This window comes from Thalassophryne amazonica, chromosome 3 (assembly GCF_902500255.1).
Source record: "Thalassophryne amazonica chromosome 3, fThaAma1.1, whole genome shotgun sequence".
Classification (NCBI taxonomy): domain Eukaryota; kingdom Metazoa; phylum Chordata; class Actinopteri; order Batrachoidiformes; family Batrachoididae; genus Thalassophryne; species Thalassophryne amazonica.
The window spans coordinates 27,544,106-27,567,060 of NC_047105.1; the positions used below are offsets into that span (position 1 = coordinate 27,544,106).

Here is a 22,955-nt window from a genome sequence, read left to right on the forward strand (position 1 = left end):
ATTTCAAATGATCTCGGGCCCAGAGAAGGAAGTGGTGTTTCTGGATGTTGTTGATGTATGGCTTTCACTTTCCATAGTAGAGCTTTTAACTTGCACTTGTAGATGTAGCAACGAACTGTGTTAACTGACAATGGTTTTCTGAAGTGTTCCTGAGCTGACGTGCTAAGATCCTTTACACAATTATGTTGGTTATTAATGCAGTGTCGGCTGAGGGATCGAAGGTCACGGGCATTCAGTGTTGGTTGTTGGCCTTGCCGCTTACATGTAGAAAGTTCTCCATATTCTCTGAATCTTCTGATTATATTATGGACTGTAGATGATGGAATCCCTAAATTCCTTGCAATTGAACATTGAGAAACATTGTTCTTAAACTGTTGGACTATTTTTTTCACACAGTTGTTCACTAAGTGGTGATCCTCTCCCCACCTTTGCTTGTGAATGGCTGAGCCTTTTGGGGATGCTCCTTTTATACCCAATCATGACACTCACCTGTTTCCAATTAGGTGTTCTTTGAGCATTCATCAACTTTCCCAGTCTTTTGTTGACCCGTCCCAACTTTTTTGAAATGTGTTGCAGGCATCCATTTCAAAATGAGCAACTATTGGCACAAAAACAAAAAGTCTATCAGTTTGAACATTAAATATCTTGTCTTTGTGGTGTATTCAATTGAATATAGATTGAAGAAACTTTGCAAATCACTGTATTCTGTTTTTAATTTACATTTTACACAATGTCCCAACTTCACTGGAATTGGGGTTGTATAATTTGTATTTATTTTTGAAATGTGGTGCTTCTGCTTCATGTGTTGTGTGGGCCGCTGAAGAGGAGGTACTGCTGGCCCACCACCAGAGGACGCCCTGCCTGAAGTGCGGGCTTCAGGCACGAGAGGGTGCCAGAGCAACCGGGAGTGGCAGCTGGCAGTCATCACCAGCACCAGCTGTCACTCATCATCACCACAACCACATCTCCATAAAAGCCGGGCAGCATCTTCACCTCACTGCCGAGAAATCGTCTACCAATCAGTTAAACACTCAGCGGTGGTTTTGTGCCATACAACTTTCTGATTTCTCGGCCAGCGTCATGGATCCCGAGGGGCGTCAACCATCGATTGAACCGCCAATGGATACACAGGGTGCACAGGCGTCGGCAGGAGGCGTGTTAGGTGAGCTGCAGCACATCTTAACCGCCTTCACTGGTCGGTTAGACTTGGTAACCGAGCAGAACGTTATACTCAATCGGAGGATGGAGGCTCTCACCGCCCAGGTGGAAGCGCGCACTCAGGCCGCTGCTGCAGCACCTCCTCCAACTGACCGAGCACTAGATACAGACATTCCAGTGGTGATTCAACGAACCCCCCCCCCCCCATCCCGTGAAGCATACATAAGCCCTCCGGAACCGTACAGAGGTTGTGTCGAGACGTGTGCAGACTTCTTAATGCAGTGTTCACTCGTCTTTGCACAGCGTCCCGTCATGTACGCGTCAGATGCCAGCCGGGTGGCTTATGTCATTAATTTGATTCGAGGAGAGGCACGCGCCTGGGCTACGGCGCTCTGGGAGCAAAATTCACAGCTCCTAACGACATATACTGGGTTTGTGAGGGAGTTTAAACAGGTGTTTGATCATCCCAATAGAGGTGAGACCGCTTCGACCGTGCTGCTGTCAATGAGACAGGGACGTCGGAGTGCAGCCGAGTATGCAGTCGACTTCCACATCGCGGCTGCGAGGTTCCGGCTGGAATAACGTTGCACTCCGCGCTGCCTTCGTAAACGGACTGTCTCCGGTCCTGAAGGAGCACCTGCTGGCTAAGGATGAGCTGCGGGATTTTGACGGGCTTGTTGACCTGTTCATACGGTTAGACAATCAGTTAGAAGAACACCGCCGGGAGCGGGGCGAAGGGCATGGCCGGGCGCAAGCTGTCCCGCTTCCTTCCGGGTCCGAAAGGGTGCCGCCGTCCCCACGCTCCACAGTCGGAGAGCTCCATGGAGCAACAGCTCCCCCTGCTGACGAAGCTATGGACACGAGCAGGGCTAAAGTAAAATCACATGACAGACAACGGAGGCTGGCTCGCGGAGAATGTTTTTTCTGTGGCTCGAATGAGCACATACAAAGAAACTGCCCCAAACGGTTAAACTTCAACGCCCGCCCTTAGAGACTGGGTTAAGGGTGGGCCATAACATCCACGCGGGGAGAGCCTGTATCCTAGTGACGATCCTTTGTGGGGATCTTACCCTTCATGCTCCAGCACTGGTGGACACGGGGTCTGAAGGGGCTCCCTCTAGTGGCTCTCCCTTCACCATTGAAGGTACAAGCACTAGATGGCACCCTTCTCCCATTAATCACACACCAGACACCACCCGTGACTTTGGTGGTGTCTGGGAATCACAGGGAGGAGATTGTGTTCTATGTAACACCTTCTACCTCCCGAGTGATTTTGGGATTTCCATGGATGATTAAGCACAATCCCCGAATTGATTGGCCGTCTGGGGTAGTGACACAGTGGAGCGACACCTGCCACCGGGAATGTTTAGAATCCTCGGTTCCACCCGGTGTGACAGCTAATGAGGAGGTTAAAGTCCCCCCCAATCTGTCGGCGGTGCCGGAGGAGTACCATGATCTTGCTGACATCTTCAGCAAAGATCTGGCACTCAGTCTTCCCCCACACCGTCCGTATGATTGTGCCATTGATTTGATCCCGGGCGCTGAGTACCCGTCCAGCAGGTTGTACAACCTCTCTCATCCTGAGCGCGAATCAATGGAGACCTACATCTGGGACTCCTTAGCTGCCGGGTTGATCCGGAACTCCACCTCCCCGATGGGTGCAGGTTTCTTTTTCGTGGGCAAAAAGGACGGCGGACTCCGTCCATGCATAGACTACAGTGGGCTGAACGAAGTCACGGTTCGCAATCGATACCCGCTGCCTCTGCTAGATTCTGTGTTCACGCCCTTGCATGGAGCCCAAATCTTCACCAAACTAGATCTTAGGAATGCGTATCACCTGGTTCGGATCCGGAAGGGAGACGAGTGGAAGATGGCATTTAACGCCCCGTTAGGTCACTTTGAGTACCTGGTCATGCCGTTCAGCCTCACCAGTGCGCCCGCAACGTTCCAGGCATTGGTTAATGACGTCTTGCGGGACTTCCTGCACCAGTTGGTCTTCGTATACCTGGACGATATCCTCATCTTCTCCCCGGATCCTGAGACTCATTTGCAGCATGTACGTCAGGTCCTGCAGCGGTTGTTGGAGAACCGGTTGTTTGTGAAGGGTGAGAAGTGCGAGTTCCACCGTACTTCTTTGTCCTTCCTGGGGTTCATCATCTCCTCCAATTCCATGAGAAATTGGCCCCAACCGATAAGCCATAGGAAGCTGCAACAGTTCCTCGGCTTTGCAAATTTCTACAGGAGGTTTATTAAGGGTTATAGCCGGGTAGTTAGCCCCCTGACAGCCCTAACCTCCATCCTCAAGGTCCTCGGCCCGGGTGAATCCGCAGTGAAGCTGGCAGCTTCAGCTTCACTGCGGATTCACCCGGTTTTCCACGTCTCCCAGATCAAGCCTTACCACACCTCTTCCCTCTGCACTCCCGGACCGGCGTCGCCTCCTGTCCGGATCATTGATGGGGAGCCGGCCTGGACAGTGCGTAGGCTCCTGGACGTCTGTCGACGGGGCCGGGGTATCCAGTATCTGGTGGACTGGGAGGGTTATGGACCCGAAGAATGCTCCTGGGTGAAGAGGAGCTTCATCCTGGACCCGGCCCTCCTGGCCGACTTCTACACCCATCACCCGGACAAGCCTGGTCGGACGCCAGGAGGCGCCCGTTGAGGGGGGGGGTCCTGTTGTTTGGGCCGCTGAAGAGGAGGTACTGCTGGCCCACCACCAGAGGGCGCCCTACCTGAAGTGTGGGCTTCAGGCACGAGAGGGCGCCGGAGCAACCGGGAGTGGCAGCTGGCAGTCATCACCAGCACCAGCTGTCACTCATCATCACCACAACCACATCTCCATAAAAGCCAGGCAGCATCTTCACCTCACTGCCGAGAAATCGTCTACCAATCAGGTAAACACTCAGCCGTGGTTTTGTGCCATACAACTTTCTGAACATTTGCAGGCGTACCTGTTTGACTGGTCAGCAGCTGGAAGCTGGGAGGAGACGACGTCTTCGCTCCTCGGATAAGTAGTCTTTCAGGCGCTGCACGTTTTTGTTCCTGTGTGACTATGCTAGGTGGAGGTGTTTCCCACCCTTTCTGACTGTTTGCTGGGTATTCACGCACCCACCATCACCTGTCTGTTCTTTCTGCCAGCAGCAGTATCCGATCTGACAGCCGGAGGCAGTGGCCACCTGGGGACTCAGCGCTTGGTGGCTCTGGGGTGCTTCAGATCCGTTGGCAGTGGAAAGCGTGTGGGATCTGGCTCTTTTCTGGACGGGCGTCTTCTATCCTGCCCACAGGTCACCGTGAATTATTGACTGTTGATCTCAATTGTGTTGTCTGTTGCTCTGTTGTGCACATTCACAACATTAAATTGTTATATTTTGGCTTATTCCATTGTCCGTTCATTTGCGCCCCCTGTTGTGGGTCCGTGTCCCTACACTTTCACAACATCATGAAACAAGAAGCAAAATAAATTTAATATGATCATAATTTTTTGTAAGGCAAATGCCACGTTACTAAGCAGAAGGTAATGGGCTATTTAATGCTATTGTACACAGTAAGATCACCGGTGTTAAATTAACACTGACAGTGAACATGTGGTCCCACTCTGGCCAGAGTTGGGCCATATGTTCACTGACGGTGTTAAATTAAGACTGCCAGTGTTAGTTTTACACTGGTGATTTTACTGTGTATGAGACAAAAAACTTCAACAGCAAACTGCTTTTTGTCATCACTGAAGAGAAGGAGCAAACCCTGTGACTTCTGGCTGTCCCACAAAGCGTAAACAAGTCGAGTGCAAAGTAGTATGAAAGTTATTCCCCATCTTTATTCAATAGTCTCTGAAGGTTATTTCCTGTCTTTATTCAAGCATGTGGTCTTTCAGTTTGACAGCATGCTTTATTATTCACTCCTTATGCAAGACCCAGCATCCTTGTCATTCAGGTCTTCTAATTTTTGTTCGTCTTTTTTCCTCCTTGTTTTATGTGTGTTGGCATCCAGCTTAATCATCCATTACTGCCACCTTCTGCTCCGGAATGTGGATCAGACACTACCTTATTCAGATCATTATACAGGTGCAGCTTGTCACGTGTGTAGATACTGCCATCATGCGGTCTTAAATGATAATGCTGTATTTTTTGATATATAAGTTGCTTTAAAATATGTTGAAGAATATGTTGAAAATAAGTTTAAACAGTGATACTTATTGTCTTTATAGATGATAAATGCAGAACACTTTCTCATTTTTCACATTCAAATTTTGTTCAGACTTTTAAATCCCAGAGCAGGTAGAGCCAAGGAGATAAGGAGCTGGCCTGAAAATATATAGACCTCCTTCAAATCCTACTCATGGTACTTGAATGTTTCTTAGGACAAGACACTTAATATATAAAGTCTCAGTCCGCCCAGCTGTAAGTGGGTACTGGTCTGGGCTGCGTTGGGCCAGTGTCCAACGTCAATAGATGGGCCAGTAGATGGCTCTCAGCAGCTGAGAGTGTACCGGAGACTGTATTGAAAGTTAGCAGTTAGCTTTTTTTAGTGGTTTATTGGTTTCGCGTTATAAAAGTTAACTTTTCAGTTAATGGATTAGTGGTTATTGAAGCTAACTTTTAGGTTAGCTGTGCCCACCACTGTAGACTATCATCCACTTGACATCACAGAATCTGGAGATAAGCACCGGCGCCAACGGGCCTGTGTAGGACTTTAAAAACCACCCCAGATTGTGTCAGGTTGCACACCACCCTGGTTTAGTGTTCCTGTCTCTGCTGTTCCATCACTACCAATTTTTTTTTTCCTTCACTCCTTCACTTTCACTTTTCACTTTGAATCTTGACAGCTGGAATCAGCAGCCTGAGGCACGTGCACCCAACTCCACAAAATCCTGAGTGATATGACACATCAGCTGCAGGCAGTCTTAATGGACTATTACACACTATAATACACGCCGACGTGTACACATGCAAGAAGATGTGCTCACGCAGGGCACATGGACTGCACAGCGCACATACACGCAATTGTAATTTGTAAAGCTGTAAAACCAACATGAATGAAACACTTAAACATGACTACAACTGTTCCAAAAATACACAAACACACTCATAAACCTTTCAGCCAACATCCGAAAGCTGTTCGCTGACTACGTACAAGCTTACAAACTGCACACGGACATGAAGAAAAGCTTACTTTAACACACTTACACACCTCTCAGTCTCACATGCACACTTAGACTCAATCACACACGCTATTAAATTCCCAAACCCTTTGAGCCGGGCTGACAGCCGCGTGTGCGCCATGAGTGAGTCAAGCTCCACGGGGAGTTAACTGATTAAGTATATCTGTGACAGACACAATCCCTGCTTAGTGGCTACTGAAAGAGGAGGTGAGACGAGAAGATGAGAGCGAAGGGGAGGCTACAAGAGTGAAACGTCTTGTTCAGTATTTTCAACTTGCTACTGAGTTTTTTTTTCTTTTTCCTACTCTTCCTAAAATGCCAGGCTCATCTGTGTAATCATCACTTATATCTTATACGGTTTTGTAGCTATGTTGGCATGGTTCACCTCCAGGCCTGAAGAGGTCACTGTGATCCGCTCTGAGGAGCAGGTTTTTAGCATCTTTGCATCTTATTTCACTGCATACTCTCACGAGCGCCACTAGCTTAGCTTATGGCAAGCTAAAAGTGGACCTCTCGTTTTGGCCAAACAACTAACCGGTTTCTGGGTATTCTGTGTTAGTACGTGCCCACAGCCGACATGCTTGATGAATACCTGCACAAAAAGTAGTTCCCAGACCTGCAATGGCAGTGTGTTTTCATGGGTAACAAAAACATCAGCAGTATATCTGGCACAAGAACTTGTGTATCTTGTGTGTTTTTACAGCTAAATGATCATAAGTCAGTATACTCACACTCATCTAGCAGCATCTTCTCATGTCGGCAAATTCAGCGCTGGGTCAGGTGAAAGTAGTCCGGCGATCTATCCCACAATGCCAAAATAGCAGAGTTGTTGCTCCAATGAGAGCGGCACGCTGAACAGGGTGATTTCACTGTATTCAGTGTTTGACTGAGTAATTCAAATGACTGTTTCCAGTTTTTTGACCCTGAAATAAAATAGACCTTTTAATATTAACTCAGAAACAATACATGCTGCCGTGTTGAAACTCAATGTCTGAAAAGTGCAGATAACTCTTTCAAATCTGGTGAACGTTGATGCACCAAATCAATGAATAAAAGCAACTTTGCTTTGCTTATGTAATATCCTATAGACATGGCTGCCATCTGCTGGATGGTTCATGTACGATGGCTTGATGATGATTTAGGAGCACATGATGTTGTTACCAATGGGAAAACTCCATTTCCCCATGGAAATGGAGTTATATTAGAGAAGTAAGGGTAAGGGTTAACCCTAACCCTGTGACATTCTGAATGTTTAACAGCAGCTGAGCTGTAAAATTCAAATAAAACAGTGAAAAGGATTTAATATAAATTTAGCTGGAAAAGAAAAAGAGCACAAGGTGAGATGGTGCAGCAAGATACACAGGAAGTGACCTCTGGGTCGGGGTACTGTTTCAGCATAAAAATGTATTAATCAGAGAAATAAACACTTATTTTTGGATTGTATAACAGCAGCTGTTTTTTAAAGCTCAAAGACCGCAATCACAGGACACACAACCCTACTGAAAGGTTTTGGTATGAAAACTTCATTCCAAAACCACAAAAAAAGCCAAAAAAAAAAAATTAGAAATATTTTAAATCAGAAAATCAAACTGTTATTTTGGAATGTATGACAGCCACTATGTTCTAAACATGTTCTAAACCTCAAATACCATGATCACAAGTCCAGAGGGAGATAGATGTGTCTGTCTGGGTGTCTTGAATGTCTCTACAGAATCCGACTGTTTTGTCTGCACAGGGAGTTAATTCCATAATACAGGGGCACAATGAGAGAAAGCTCTGTGGCCTGCAGACTTTTTATTCACCCTAGGGACACCAAATAGTCCTGCACCCTTAAAATGTAGAGCCCGGACTGGTACCTATGGTTTAATTAAGTCACCTAAGTAGGGAGGCGCCAATCCATGAATAATTTTATATGTTAGTAGCAGAGTCTCAAAAGCCGTCCTCACAGGGACAGGAAGCCAGTGAAGAGATGCAAAAGTCGGTGTAATGTGGCCTGCATGAATCAGGGTCTCAGCATCAGCCATAGACAGGATGGGACGAACCTTCACTATATTTCACAGGTGGAAGAAAGCAGTCTTCATAATATCTCTAATGTGGAGGTCAAAGGACAACGTAGGATCAAATATTACCCCAAGGTTCCTCACTTTGTCAATATGATGTATGACACACGAGCCGAAGCTAAGCGTTAGCTGGTCAAATTGATGTTGATGTCTTGTTGGGCCAAGGAACATCATTTCAGTCTTGTCCGAGTTTAAAAGTATGAAATTGGTGGACATCCAGCTTTTCACTGATGAATAGAATAGAACAGAAAAAACTATTGTCCCCGAAGGGAAATTTGTCCTGGACACAGTGCTACATGTTGCTTAAAAATGGTACAGGAAACAATAAACCAAATACAAACAACACACATTCAGCCGAAGAGTTAGTAAAGTGCAGATTAATTGCGGTGCAGAGAATCTGCTGTACGTGACGATCTAGAGTTCAGCAGTTTAATAGAAGATGGGACAAAGGACAACTTGAATCTGTTAGTTCTACACTATGGCACCCTCAGTCTCCATACCGAAGGCAGCAGGACATACTCACTGTGAAGGGGATGCTCTCGGTCCTTTGAAATAATTTTCCCTCTTCCTACCACTGCCTCTTCATATAAGGCTTGAATAGGCAGGTACGTAATCTTTTAGCCCTACAACTTTCATGGCTGTTTTATGGATGTGAGCGAGCTTGTTTTTCAGCTGGACAGACAGGGTACCAAATCAATCCCATAACAGATGAGGCTCTCAATTGTTGCTCTGTAAAAAACAAGCAGGATGTTATCCATACAGCCTCAGGCTCCTTAAAAAGTACAGCCTCTGCTGCAGCCGTGAGCAGAGAGAGTCAATGTGAGCCTTCCAAGAGAGAGCACTGTCCATGTGGACCCCATGATACAGTATTTGTAGGAGTCCACTTGCTGGATGATCACATTATCTATGTGGACAGGTTCATGCTTACATATACAACCCCTGGCAAAAATTATGGAATCACCGGCCTCGGAGGATGTTCATTCAGTTGTTTAATTTTGTAGAAAAAAAGCAGATCACAGACATGACACAAAACTAAAGTCATTTCAAATGGCAACTTTCTGGCTTTAAGAAGCACTATAAGAAATCAAGAAAAAAAGATTGTGGCAGTCAGTAACGGTTACTTTTTTAGACCAAGCAGAGGAAAAAAATATGGAATCACTCAATTCTGACCAAAAAATTATGGAATCACCCTGTAAATTTTCATCCCCAAAACTAACACCTGCATCATATCAGATCTGCTCGTTAGTCTGCATCTAAAAAGGAGTAATCACACCTTGGAGAGCTGTTGCACCAAGTGGACTGACATGAATCATGGCTCCAACACGAGAGATGTCAATTGAAACAAAGGAGAGGATTATCAAACTCTTAAAAGAGGGTAAATCATCACGCAATGTTGCAAAAGATGTTGGTTGTTCACAGTCAGCTGTGTCTAAACTCTGGACCAAATACAAACAACATGGGAAGGTTGTTAAAGGCAAACATACTGGTAGACCAAGGAAGACATCAAAGCGTCAAGACAGAAAACTTAAAGCAATATGTCTCAAAAATCGAAAAATGCACAACAAAACAAATGAGGAACGAATGGGAGGAAACTGGAGTCAACGTCTGTGACCGAACTGTAAGAAACCGCCTAAAGGAAATGGGATTTACATACAGAAAAGCTAAACAAAAGCCATTATTAACACCTAAACAGAAAAAAAACAAGGTTACAATGGGCTAAGAAAAAGCAGTCGTGGACTGTGGATGACTGGATGAAAGTCATATTCAGTGATGAATCTCGAATCTGCATTGGGCAAGGTGATGATGCTGGAACTTTTGTTTGGTGCCTTTCCAATGAGATTTATAAAGATGACTGCCTGAAGAGAACATGTAAATTTCCACAGTCATTGATGATATGGGGCTGCATGTCAGGTAAAGGCACTGGGGAGATGGCTGTCATTACATCATCAATAAATGCACAAGTTTACGTTGATATTTTGGACAATTGAAAGGATGTTTGGGGATGATGAAATCATTTTTCAAGATGATAATGCATCTTGCCATAGAGCAAAAACTGTGAAAACATTCCTTGCAAAAAGACACATAGGGTCAATGTCATGGCATAGGGTCAGTGTCAACGAGCAGATCTGATTTGATGCAGGTGTTAGTTTGGGGGATGAAAATTTACAGGGTGATTCCATAATTTATTCCTCAGAATTGAGTGATTCCATATTTTTTTCCTCTGCTTGGTCTAAAAAGTAACCGTTACTGACTGTCACAATCTTTTTTTCTTGATTTCTTATAGTGTTTCTTAAAGCCAGAAAGTTGCCATTTGAAATGACTTTAGTTTTGTGTCATGTCTGTGATCTGCTTTTTTTCTACAAAATTAAACAACTGAATGAACATCATCCGAGGCCGGTGATTCCATAATTTTTGCCAGGGGTTGTATGCCGAGGATCAAAAACAATTTCTTGTGTTTTTGTTGGATTAATCACAAGAAAGTTCTCTTCACACCATTTTGTGAAGCTGTCAATTTCATTGTGATATAAGGATGTGTCCGTATCCTTAGATAAAAGACTCACAAGGCAATCCTCTAAGCACTTTATGTGGATGAGATTACCAGCAGTTATCGGCATGTATAGCTGAGTACCATCAGCATAGCAATAAAAGTAATCCCATAACACTGCAGTATGAGCCCAAGGGGTGCAAAATAAAGGGAGAAAAATAGGTGGCTTAAGATGGACCCTTGTGGAACCCTGTGTTTCAAGTCAACAAGGTTAGAGGTAGTGTTGTTGTATAGAACACAGTGAGAGTGACTAGTTAGGAATGATGTTAACCATGCAAGGACATTCCCAGTAATCTTAAAATGATTCTCTAGTCTATCAAATAGAATATGATGATCCACAGTATCAAACTGAGATCTAACAGCACCAGAACTGTAGTGGTGTCCGAATCCATTGCAAGCAGATGATCATTCACCACTTTAGTGAGAGCTGTCTCTGTGGAATATGTTCTAAATGCAGACTGCATTTAGTTTTGCCACCATGTCAAACAGGAACTTTGACGTATACTTGTTCTTGTTAATCAAATCAGAATAGTAGGCCTATTTTGTAGCAAATAGTGCATGCTTATAGTCGAGAATAGCATTGTGCCACACAAGGTAGAATACTTCTAGTTTTGAACTACGGCATTTTCGCTCGAGAGCTCTAGAGTTAGGAACACACAGCAGACAAGGACCCCCATGATGTCAAGGTGCGCACCAGTGCATATGGCCAATCAAATCAGCCATATAGGATAGCGCACAGCTGTGCAAAATCTTATATGTCAACAGCAAAACCTTTTAGGTCCGCCTTCATATGGACATGCAACCAATGGGGAGATGGCAGTACTGGGGTTATGTGAACAAACTTTAGTGTTTGAGTCAAAACTCAAACAGCTGCATTTTGGACCATCTCAAGAGACCTCAAATGCTTTTTTGTTGCAATCACGAGCAAAGTATTGAATCAATTCTGGATGATACACCAGCATGGAACGATACATTGACCTACCTAAAATATAAAAGGCGGTGTAAGTATGTCCCTTTTGGCTTAATGTATAAAATAGTGGTGCAACATGGTGGCCTGCTCAAGTGTATATTGGAAGGGCTCAATCGAAACTTAATAAAATACTACATATATTCAATGCTGCAGGCTGAACAGATGGATTTGAATGCTAGGTTACATTTCTGCTAATAAATACCAGGAAGTTCTAGATATGAATCCCCATAACTGGTTGTCAGAAAAAAAAAATGTGCTTTTAAACACATACTTGTCCAGTGTTCCATCCCCTGGTTGTACTACTGCACTGCAACAAAAAGACATAAAATTCCAAACAGTATTTCTTTCTTCAAATAAATACCTTGAACAGAAGTCCTATAGTAAATACCTCTTATTGTTGTTGCTTCTGGATCTAAACCCTCATCAGCACCTTTGATCTTTCAGAGGGATCCAGCTGCTATTTGCTGCCATGTGTTGTGTCCTGTTGGCTATTGATGGCGCCTTCATTGGGACAGCACCCGCCTATTATACTTGTCTCCAGCAGCTGTTTACAGGCCCATGTGACCTGTCCAAATTACAGGCTGCCCTTGTGAATCTCCAAGATAAAAAAAAACCTAAAGTCTATTTTTTTCACTTTTTGTGCCCCACTGAAGTTAAGAAGTTATTCCCAACAAAACTTTTCCACCAGCTGTTGGAGTAATGATGAGATTTAGTAGAGTAAAAGACAGAAAATGAGAGAGGATGGAGGGAAGGAAGGAGAGTTGCAAGGTTATAAAGAACAAGAGGGAAAGAGAGAGGGAGAGAGTGCTTGGCAGAGGAGTGGAGCTCATTAATGAGTAATGGGTTCGCGACCCTTCGCCCTTGGACACAACAGCTGCTGGTGACTTTGTTGTTACTATGGAGCTACTGACACTGACATGTACATATGTGCATTTATGTGTCGATGTGCATCCTTGCATATCAATTTATTAGCAATGTACCCGCATCTGCTTACTCAACAGAACTACAGTTATAGTGGCATGTATATACAGGACTTGAAGCATCTGACATAACACAGTACTTTATGTTTTGGACTGAGAACATAAACTGGAAACATCAGCATTTATTGAGGAAGGTGATGGTCTAGCAGTGGATTTGAGGTCAGGTGATCCTTGGTTAAATTCCCCATCAGACAGGAAAATCAGCTCCCTTGATTCCCATCAGCTCCCTTGAGTCCCAACTTCCTTAGTCCCCAACTTGCTCCCAGTGTGCAGTTGAGCTTCTTGCAGGCCAGCAAACAGACATCCATGTGTGTGAATGTGAGTCATCATTGCGAAGCCCTTGAGTGTCTGCATCATACAAAGAAGTGCTATGGAAATACAGTCCATGTGAGGGCAGACTAATTTCTTCAGAACATGTAAATTTGGTTCACGTTCTACAGATGTTATGCAAAGATGGATGACACACCCCAAATCAATCGCACTGTGCAAAAATGAAGTCAAAATCTCTATTGATACAACTTGGAAACCAGATCTGTGGACATGCAAGAAGTAAGTCCTATATTGGGGTGGAACAGAACACAGAAGTCACAGTTCTGTTTATATCACAAAAGAGGGATCATCTCCATCATCATCAGAATCCACACTGTCTGTCGACACGATGCGTGCTCCGTCATGCTCCAATTAAAAAAAAAAAAAAATGTTCCGTGGTCACTGCTGTATCACACTATTATGTTCTAAGACATACAAGGTCTATTAGAAAAGTATCCGACCTTATTATTTTTTTCAAAAACCATATGGATTGAATCACGTGTGATTACATCAGACATGCTTGAACCCTCGTGGGCATGAGAGAGTTTTTTCATGCCTGTCGGTTACGTCATTCGCCTGTGGGCAGTCTTTGAGTGAGGAGTGGCCCACCCTCTCGTCGATTTTTTCATTGTTTAGGAATGGCTCAGAGACTGCTGCTTTGTTTGATCAAAATTTTTTCAAAAACTGTAAGGCACAACTGAGTGGACACCATTCGATAAATTCAGCTGGTTTTCGGTAAATATTTTAACGGCTGATGAGAGATTTTGGTCTGGTAGTGTCGCCGGAAGGACGGTCCACGGTGCCTGACGGTGATCTGCGCTTCGAGGCGGCAGCGTCTCGCCGTTTCAAGTTGAAAACTTCCACGTTTCATGCTCTGTTGACCCAGTAAGTCATCAGAGAACAGAGAACTTTCAGAAGAAGTCGGCATGAGGAGTTTATTCGGACATTCCATTGTTAACGGACATTTTGTAATGAAAGAACGTGCGGGCAGAGTCGCATGTCGGGCCGGACCCGACCGCTGGGGGGTCGCGACAGGAAAAACACCTCCGTGTTGGAAACCTTAACGGGCAAGTTGGAACATGCCCAAGCTGTTAAACAATTTCTCAGTTACTCACTTGTTGAAAGCCATCAAAAGCCGCCTGAATTTACAAATGGTTTTCAACACGGAGGTGTTTTTCCTGTCACGGCGCACACAGATTTGCCGAGTCGTCACGGAAACGACCTGGCGAATTTGCGCGCACGTCTTTCATTACAAAATGTCCTTAAACAGTGGAATGTCCGCATAAAGTCCTCATGCCGGCCTCTTCTGAATCTTCTCTGTTCTCTCACGACATCCTGGGTCAACAGAGCCTTAAATTAGGATGATTTCAGGTCGAAACAGGCCGACGACGGCGCCTGGGAGCGCTGCACGATGTCCTGCTCCGTGGGAAGTCCTTACAGCGACAGAAACACCCCATAATCTCTCATCAGCCGTTAAACTTTTCACCGAAACCAGCTGAATTTCTCGAATAGTGTACCACTCGGATATTCCTCACAGGTCCAGAAAACAAGTTTGATAAGCACGCGTGCTGTCTCGAGCAGCGTGTGAAACAAAGGAATTCAGCCGAGAGGGCGGGACCACATCTCACTCAAGGCCTGCCCACAGGGAAATGACGTCACCGACATGCGTGAAAAAACTCACGCATGCGCACGAGGGTTCAAGCATGATTGGTGTAATTGCATGTCATTCAAATCCATATAGTTTTTTTTTTTTTTTTTTAAACTGCCGGTTAGTTTTATAAGATAACTCGTATATATTGATTTATAACAGAAAACTGTCAAAAGGGAGAATAAATATAAATATAAGTGTAAAGATGATTGAATATATCAGAGCAGTAAATTAATCAGTGCGTGTGAACGCGACTCGTGCGGTTATTCCACCAGCTGATCACTGATCCACAACGTGAATTCTTCCTTCCAGAACAGCTCTTTATATCATCATTTTGATTCATCTGCCTGTTGCCACATGTACAGAAGGACTGGATTGTCATTCCTACATTCATATTATTATATTTAATACAAAATAATAAGCGCACGCAGGAGCTCCTGCTGCTGCTGATGCTGCATTCAAGTACCGTCGGAAATTACACAACTTTTTCGTTGTTTCAAATTCAACAGTTGCTTGTGGAAAAATAATTAACTATATCCACACAAAAGATTAATTCTGGCCTATGTAATCTGCCTGAGCCCATTGAAGCTGCTCCCCCACACAGACAAAAAAATCCAAGCAAGCAGGCTGAGTTTTCCCTGTAATTTCCGACGGTACATGAACGCAGCAGCAGCCTCAGTGCTCACAAACCGGCTTCTGCGCTGTGTGAAAACGTTCAGCTGCTCCAGCAAAGTCAAATTAAACAATAACATTACAAAAACTACACAAACGATTAAAAAACATCAATAACGACAGCAAAACGAAACACAGACAAACTGAGATTTTCGTTGCCCTTCGTTCAAATTTTTCAACAGTTTAAAAATCCTGACGAAGCGCCCCATAACTTTTAAACCGATAAACTAAATAAACAAAGCTGAACAGTGCTAAGCATTTTTAAAAATAGTTCAGAACCCACCTGTTAAAAGTTTTGTAACAGACGCATAGTTATAACCTTTGCAAACAGAAGAGAACCGCTTGTATAAAAAGCATCTCAATCCTCTGCAAACAAAGGAAAAACAGCCCCAAAAGGAAAAAGAAAAAAAAAACATTTCCTTTAATACCATACCGATATGCTCGCAATATGACCTAAGTCATCCAGAGGCATACATTTTTAACTTATGGTTCAAATTTTAACCAAACTAATTTTGGACAAGTTATTTAAAATTACTGTCATGTCTGAAGTTTCATAAAGTAAAAATATCAGATATATGTTTTAGTTTTAAAGTAATGTGCTAATTTTTAAGGTTTTGTGAGCACATGCTCTGCCCCGCAGTGCATTTTGGGTAGGATGATGTAATCTCAGTACGTCACAACAGGACAAATGCATTTCAGACACTCTGTTCAGGCTCCACGGACAACAGCATTAAACTCTAGTGCCTAAAACTCTCTTGAATATATTCTCTGCATTTATAGACGTTGATTTTTTTTTAATTACGTTTGTTAAATTCCATGCATTTTAAATGTGAGCAGACAGGGATTATCTAGAATTTGTTTTGAAAGCCTCTACTGCCATCTAGCATCTACTGGCCAGTAGACGGCAGTGTTCTATTTATTTTGACCCCAGTTATGTCAGATGATTGTCAAATCAACTTTTTTGCTTTGCAAATGGCTTTTTTTTTTTTTTTTACAAATGAAGTTTAAAAACAAAACAACTGCAAAATAATAATAATAATAATAATAATAATAACATTATTACAAGACAGCTCTGCAGTGTTTGTACAGGCACAGTGCGAACGGTTGGATGCTGCTTGTAGCTTTCAGCAGCAGGATAAGCTCACGACGGCTGACCACAATAATATATCAAACAGGTTTGATTCTCATTCGACCATACGATCGGCGATCAGGAGGTGGTCGTCAGATGTTGACCGCAGCTTGATACTCCATGAACACTACACGATGCAGGACGCACGATTAACCTGAAACTTGGTCCAAAAAATTCCTGCATGAAAATCATCTCGCACACTGTAAACATGCACACATTCTCTCCACATGTAAAACATTTTGCGATGACACTTCCAGGGCTCCGTAAAAATGCCTGTTTTTACAAATAAAAAAATGGAATATTTTACAAAAGCACATTTAAACACCAACACATGACAGACGTCACATTAACGTGTTGGTTTACATAATGAATGACTGAACCAATCAGTGTTTAGCAGAGGCACGTTTACCCAGAATCCTTTGCGATCTGTCTCTTTGTTACAAAACGTCAGAATTAGTGCATTATTCAACATTAAAAGATATATGTTATATTTTAACTTTGTACAAATGACAGAATTGACATTAATGGAGTTATTCTATCGGTATTAATGTTATTTATAAATCAACACCATAACTCAATATGACTTTATTTTTCAAGACCTCCGCATGACCGGAGCTTTGTCATCGATAGAGAGCTGGCTTTACGGCTGTTCTCAGGGTGCGTCTGTGTTGGGAGGGCTGTAATAAACAAGAGCTTCCAGCAGGGGCCAAATGTTGACAGAAAAAAGTGCGGTCTCATTGTTTGGGTCTCGGAGGGTGCTATAGTAAACAAGAGTTTACAGCAGGGGCAGACTGTTGAAAGAAAAAAGTGTGGTCTTATTGTTTGGGTCTGTTGTTATTTTTAATATTATTAGAAGCTATTAAATTTGTTTTACTAGTAGTTGGAAATGTGCCAGAGATAATATTGGAATTCATCTGTTATTGGTTATCTGTAACTTCCGGTACATTTTTGGGTGGTTTATTGTTTTATCTTTATCGAAGATAACTTTTCAGTTATCTGATTATCTGTTATCAAAGTTAATTTTTTGGTTATCTGTGCCCACCACTATTGTAACATAATCTTTGTTGGCAGTGACAGAGGTCAAACATTTCCTGTAAGTCTTCACCAGATTTGCACACACTGCCGCTGGTATTTTGGCCCATTCCTCCATGCAGATCTCTACAGCAGTGATGTTTTGGGGCTCCCCGCCATTACTTTTATCTGTTTTGTTTTTTGTTTTTTACTTGTTTAATGCTTCTGCTAGTTTTTCAGGGTAATTGCTGTGAATTTTTAGGTCATTATTTTACTCCTGTGTAAATCTTAGGAGTGGCTAGCATTTTTGCTAGTGGTTAGCTTGCGTTAGCTAGTTTGACCACCCCCCCCCCCCATTTCTTTAATACAACCCCAAATCCAAATGAAGTTGGGGCATTGCATAAAATGTAAATAAGAACAGAATACAATGATTTGCAAATCCTCTTCAACCTATATTCAGTTGAATACACCACAAAGACAAGATATTTAATGTTCAAACTGTTAAACTTTATTGTTTTTGTGCAAATATTTGCTCATTTTGAAATGGATGCCTGCAACACGTTCCCTGAAAAAGACATGGATGGCACTTGGATGGCAGCATGTGTTGCTCCAAAACCTGGATGTATCTTTTAGCATTGATGGTGCCATCACAGATGTGTATGTTGCCCATGCCATAGGCACTAACACACCCCCATACCATCACAGATGCTGGCTTTTGAACTTTGTGCTGGTAACAATCTGGATGGTCTTTTTCCTCTTTTGTCCGGAGGACACGACGTCCATGATTTCCAAAAACAATTTGAAACATGGACTCATCAGACCACAGCACACTTTTCCACTTTGCATCTGTCCATTTCAAATGAGCTCAGGCCCAGAGAAGGCAGCAGCGTTTCTGGATGTTGTTGATGTATGGCTTTCGCTTTGCATGGTTGAGTTTTAACTTGCATTTGTAGAGGTAGCGACGAACTGTGTTAACTGACAATGGTTTTCTGAAGTGTTCCTGAGCCCACATGGTAAGATCCTTTACACAGTGATGTTGGTTTTTAATGCAGTGTCGCCTGAGGGATTGAAGGTCACGGTCATTCAATGTTGGTTTTTGGCCTTGCCACTTACGTGTAGAAAGTTCTCCAGATTCTCAGAATCTTCTGATTATATTATGAACTGTAGATGATGGAATCCCTAAATCCCTTGCAATTGAACATTGAGAAACATTGTTCTTAAACTGTTGGACTATTTTTTTTTTCACACAGTTGTTCACAAAGTGGTGAACCTCCCCCCAGCTTTGCTTGTGAATGGCTGAGCCTTTTTGGATGGTCCTTTCCAATTAGGTGTTCTTTGAGCATTCATCAACTTTCCCAGTCTTTTGTTGCCCCATCCCAACTTTGCATGAAGTTGAAGAGGATTTGCAAATCATTGTATTCTGTTTTTATTTCAATTTTACACAATGTCCCAAATTCATTGGAATTGGGGTTGTACTTCTTTTAGTTTTTTAGTGTCAGTGTTAATTTTAGCTTAGTATTTTACGCTTGTGTTAATCTCAGGACTGGTTTACTTGTAGGAGGTTTTTTTTTTCTTTGCTTTACTGTTTACTGTTCCTACAAGTCTAATAATTATTCTACTTTTTCAGTGTAACTGCTGTGAATTTTAACTCATTTATTTACATCTGTGTGAATCCTGTGTGAGCCTTAGGAGTGGTTAACTTATTATCATGAATGATATGATCTTGAATTTCCTCATGCACAAAGTACACTACTTTACACCCTCCATAAATCCTGTGTGATGTTGGAAGATAGGGTGGCTCTATTAGAGAGCCATGTCCGTAAGTTAGAACAGCTTCTTAGCTCAGTGGAGTTAGATGTTACAGGCACTCCAGATGAGGTTAGTGTTGGGCCGGCTCACGTTCCCATTAGCATCTGCCTAGAAATGCCGGCTGTAGAGGACAGCTTTCAGACTGTGGCTAGGCGGAGGAAGCCCTGTAGGGCTTGGTCCCTGGTTGTGGTACTCCGATCACACTCGCCACTGTGAACTGTGAATTTGTTCTCCCCCTTGCATTTGCCTGATGTGAATTCTCTGAGCCCACGATTGACTTCCACTCCTGTCTCCAGGCTGAAACACTGGACTTTAGTATTAGGCTGACATTGTTAAACAGGTGGCTGGTGCAATTCTGTAGACAGCAAGGCTTTAGTTTTATTGATAACTGACCTTCGTTCTGGGGCTGTCATGGCTTGCTAATGCCGGACAGCCTCCACCCTACTAGGGAAGGCACTGCCATTTTGTCTGTGAACATAGCTAGAACTCTACAGGGAGGGTAACATTAGGAATTTACAGCAGGCCATGGAGCAGGTGATTAGAGACCCTGCAATGCTTATGACAGATGTGGGTGTGGAATCCATTAGTTTAGCTGGGAAATTAGTGCAGAAAATACACTATGGTGAAAGTGCAGTTTATCTGCCAGGGAGGGAAATTCAGCAAGTTGAAACTGTGGCCTGCTTCCGTAGACTTGTCCATAAAAATCATAGACGGATATGCTTTGCAAACTTAATACCCATTTCTACATTGGATGATGTTGAAATTGAGGATGGCCCAATGGTTGTTCCAGCAATATCAACGATTTCATGTCTGCGCCCTGCAACTCGCATGGAATGTCTCAAACCTAAACCTACTTCTAGCCATCTTATATATGCTACTCTGATACCACCCCTAAACCCAAACAGTCAACCCCACTGACATCCTTAGTCTGGGTCTCATTAACATAATCAATCAATCAATCAATCAAATTTTATTTGTTAAGTGCCTTACAACAACCTAAGTTGACCAAAGAGCTGTACATATAAAAATCGCATTTAAAATATAGTTAAAAAGAGGAACACGGATTCATTTTATTCCCAAGTCTAAAAAGACTAAGTATCAAAAGCATATCTAAACAAATACGTTTTGAGTTTTGTTTTAAAAAGGGGCAGATCCGAGATGGCACGCAAGTCAAGGGGCAGCGAGTTCCAAAGTTTAGGACCTGCTACTGCGAAAGCATGAGACATAAGATAATAACATAAGATCACTATCCTCAAAATCATTGTTGATTAATGATCTAATTATTGATCATCACTTAGATATGATTGGGTAATGGGAAACCTGGCTTAAACCTACAGCTGTCCTCCCCTTAAATGTATCCTGCCCACCAGCATAAGCATTTAGTCATGTTCCTCATGATGCGAAACAAGGCGGGGGTGTTGCTCTTATTTATAAACCTAGGTTTAGCTTATTAGCTGTTGGGGGTCACAAATATAACTCAGTTGAGCATCTGATTCTCAGCTCTGCTCAGGATATTGCACATTGCCAAGGTCAGAAGAATAAAAATTAGCCATATTACTTTGTCACTGTATATAGGCCTCCTGGCCCATATTCTGAATTCTTAGATGGGTTTGGTGCATTCATCTCTAACTTGTCAACTAGTGTGGATAACATTCTGATCATTGGTGACTTTAACGTTCATATAAATACGCCTTCTGATCCCCTCTGCAAATCATTTATGGAAATTGTGGATGCATTAGGATTCCGGCAATGCATTCAGGACTTGATGCACATTCGTGGAAATACCCTAGATTTGGTTCTCACATGTGGTATTGCTGTCACGAATATTAACATCATGCATCTTACATCAGTGGTTTCTGATCACTCACTTATTAAGTTTACAGTTTCTCTGCCATATTTAGTGGAACAACAACCTTATATATCACTACAGCAATTCATCAAGTCCACAACTAAGACTGAACTCGAAGCTAGACTGCCTGATGTCTTAGCTTCACATTTGGCTAATACCCAATCTATAATGTTCTATAATGTTTTCTAAAATTACAGCTGCTAATTTGACAGAGAAAAAAAACGTGTTTTACACAAGCACACACATACTTTCAAGTTTGACACACAGAAGTAAAATGATCATGCACACGGTGTTTAACGGAGCATGATGAGGCTAAAGGGTTCAGAATCTTTCTCAGGAGTCAGGTGACAAAAGTTTAAATTTGATGCTAAAATATCACACACACACACACACACACACACACACACACACACACTGCAACCTCCTACAGACCTGCGACTTCTATCCGGATTTGCAGAGTGTGCAAGCCAGCACCTCCTGCCATTTCTGGACAATTTGAAGACCCCCCACCTATCTCCATCCCCTGGTTCCAGCCTCCTGTCTATGGCTCTGGAGTTGTGACAGCTGCTGACATGGGCCTGTCTAATTACTGCTGTCTGAAGGATTTCTCCTTCAGACAGTGTGGGATGAGACAGAGAGAGGGAAATGACTGTGGTCGGAACCAGCCAAGCAAAGGAGAGACTAGAGGAAGAAAAGACGTGAGGAGAGGCAGCGTGGAAGAGGAGCAGAAGGCTGGCAGACGACCTCCTGTTGTGTTTGTTTTTCCATGCAGGGAATATGTGAAAGAGAAATAAGTGAGCGCGAGAGTCAGCCGATAGCTGCTGACAGTATCTTGTACTGGAAGAGTGGAATCCTGCTGTCATCATCGCTGCTGCTCCGCCAGAGGCAGAAAACTACTCCAGCAAAATGACTCTCCTCACCGCGATTCTGGAAATCACCATTAAGGAGTGTTTTGCAGCAAAATCGGCGTCATGTTCAGTGGAAACATTCTGCGGTAATGCTGAAGTGAAGTGGAGTCCGGCCTGATGTACAGTATGGATCAATACGTTCACTTCACAAAGTACGTCTCAGAGGCTTTATACTGATTTGCTTTTTATCTGCGACTCACGATGGAGAACATAAGATGACATTTACTGAGCAATCAAGAACATACATATTGTAGCAGAACAAGTAAAAAAACAGAGAAAACAGAACAAAGCTGTAAGAACAAATAAAATAAATAATAATAATTAAATAAAAGTAATTAAACTAATTACTTTTGGTTTCTCTCCCACATGCACCCCCCCCCCCCCCAAACAATCACAAACGCTCACACAACGCTCCATACTCACACAACCCCAATCACTCAACCTTCTCCATACACAGGACACCCCACACCCCCAACAAACAAACCCACATGCATGCAACTCTGCCCCCCCATGCAACCCCTTCCACACAGGCCACCTCCCCCTAGCATGCAAACTCCTTGATTTATCCCGAGGTGGTGCAAAATTGACCAATGAAATATTTAATGTTGACTTATTAATTTGGTTTATTTGTTCTTCACCCAGGTAAAGCGGGGCAACTCTGCCAGCACGAATATACATATTATAGTTGACGGTGTGTCCCCAAAGATCGATCGATCGATCGACCTGTCTATCTATCTATCTATCTGTCTGTC

At 43.1% G+C, this 22,955-nt stretch overlaps 1 protein-coding gene and 1 long non-coding RNA gene across 2 annotated transcripts in view; one reads left to right on the plus strand and one right to left on the minus strand.

Moving 5' to 3' along the window:
* The window catches only part of ptprt (protein tyrosine phosphatase receptor type T), a 1,196,058-nt gene that overhangs the window by 991,006 nt on the left and 182,097 nt on the right, over positions 1–22,955 (plus strand). The window lies entirely within an intron of this gene.
* LOC117506456 lies at positions 68–18,815 on the minus strand. The gene is made up of 3 exons (XR_004559472.1): positions 18,751–18,815; positions 8,983–8,987; positions 68–257 (listed from the first exon to the last, which is right to left on the minus strand). It is a non-coding gene; the product is annotated as an uncharacterized LOC117506456 (long non-coding RNA).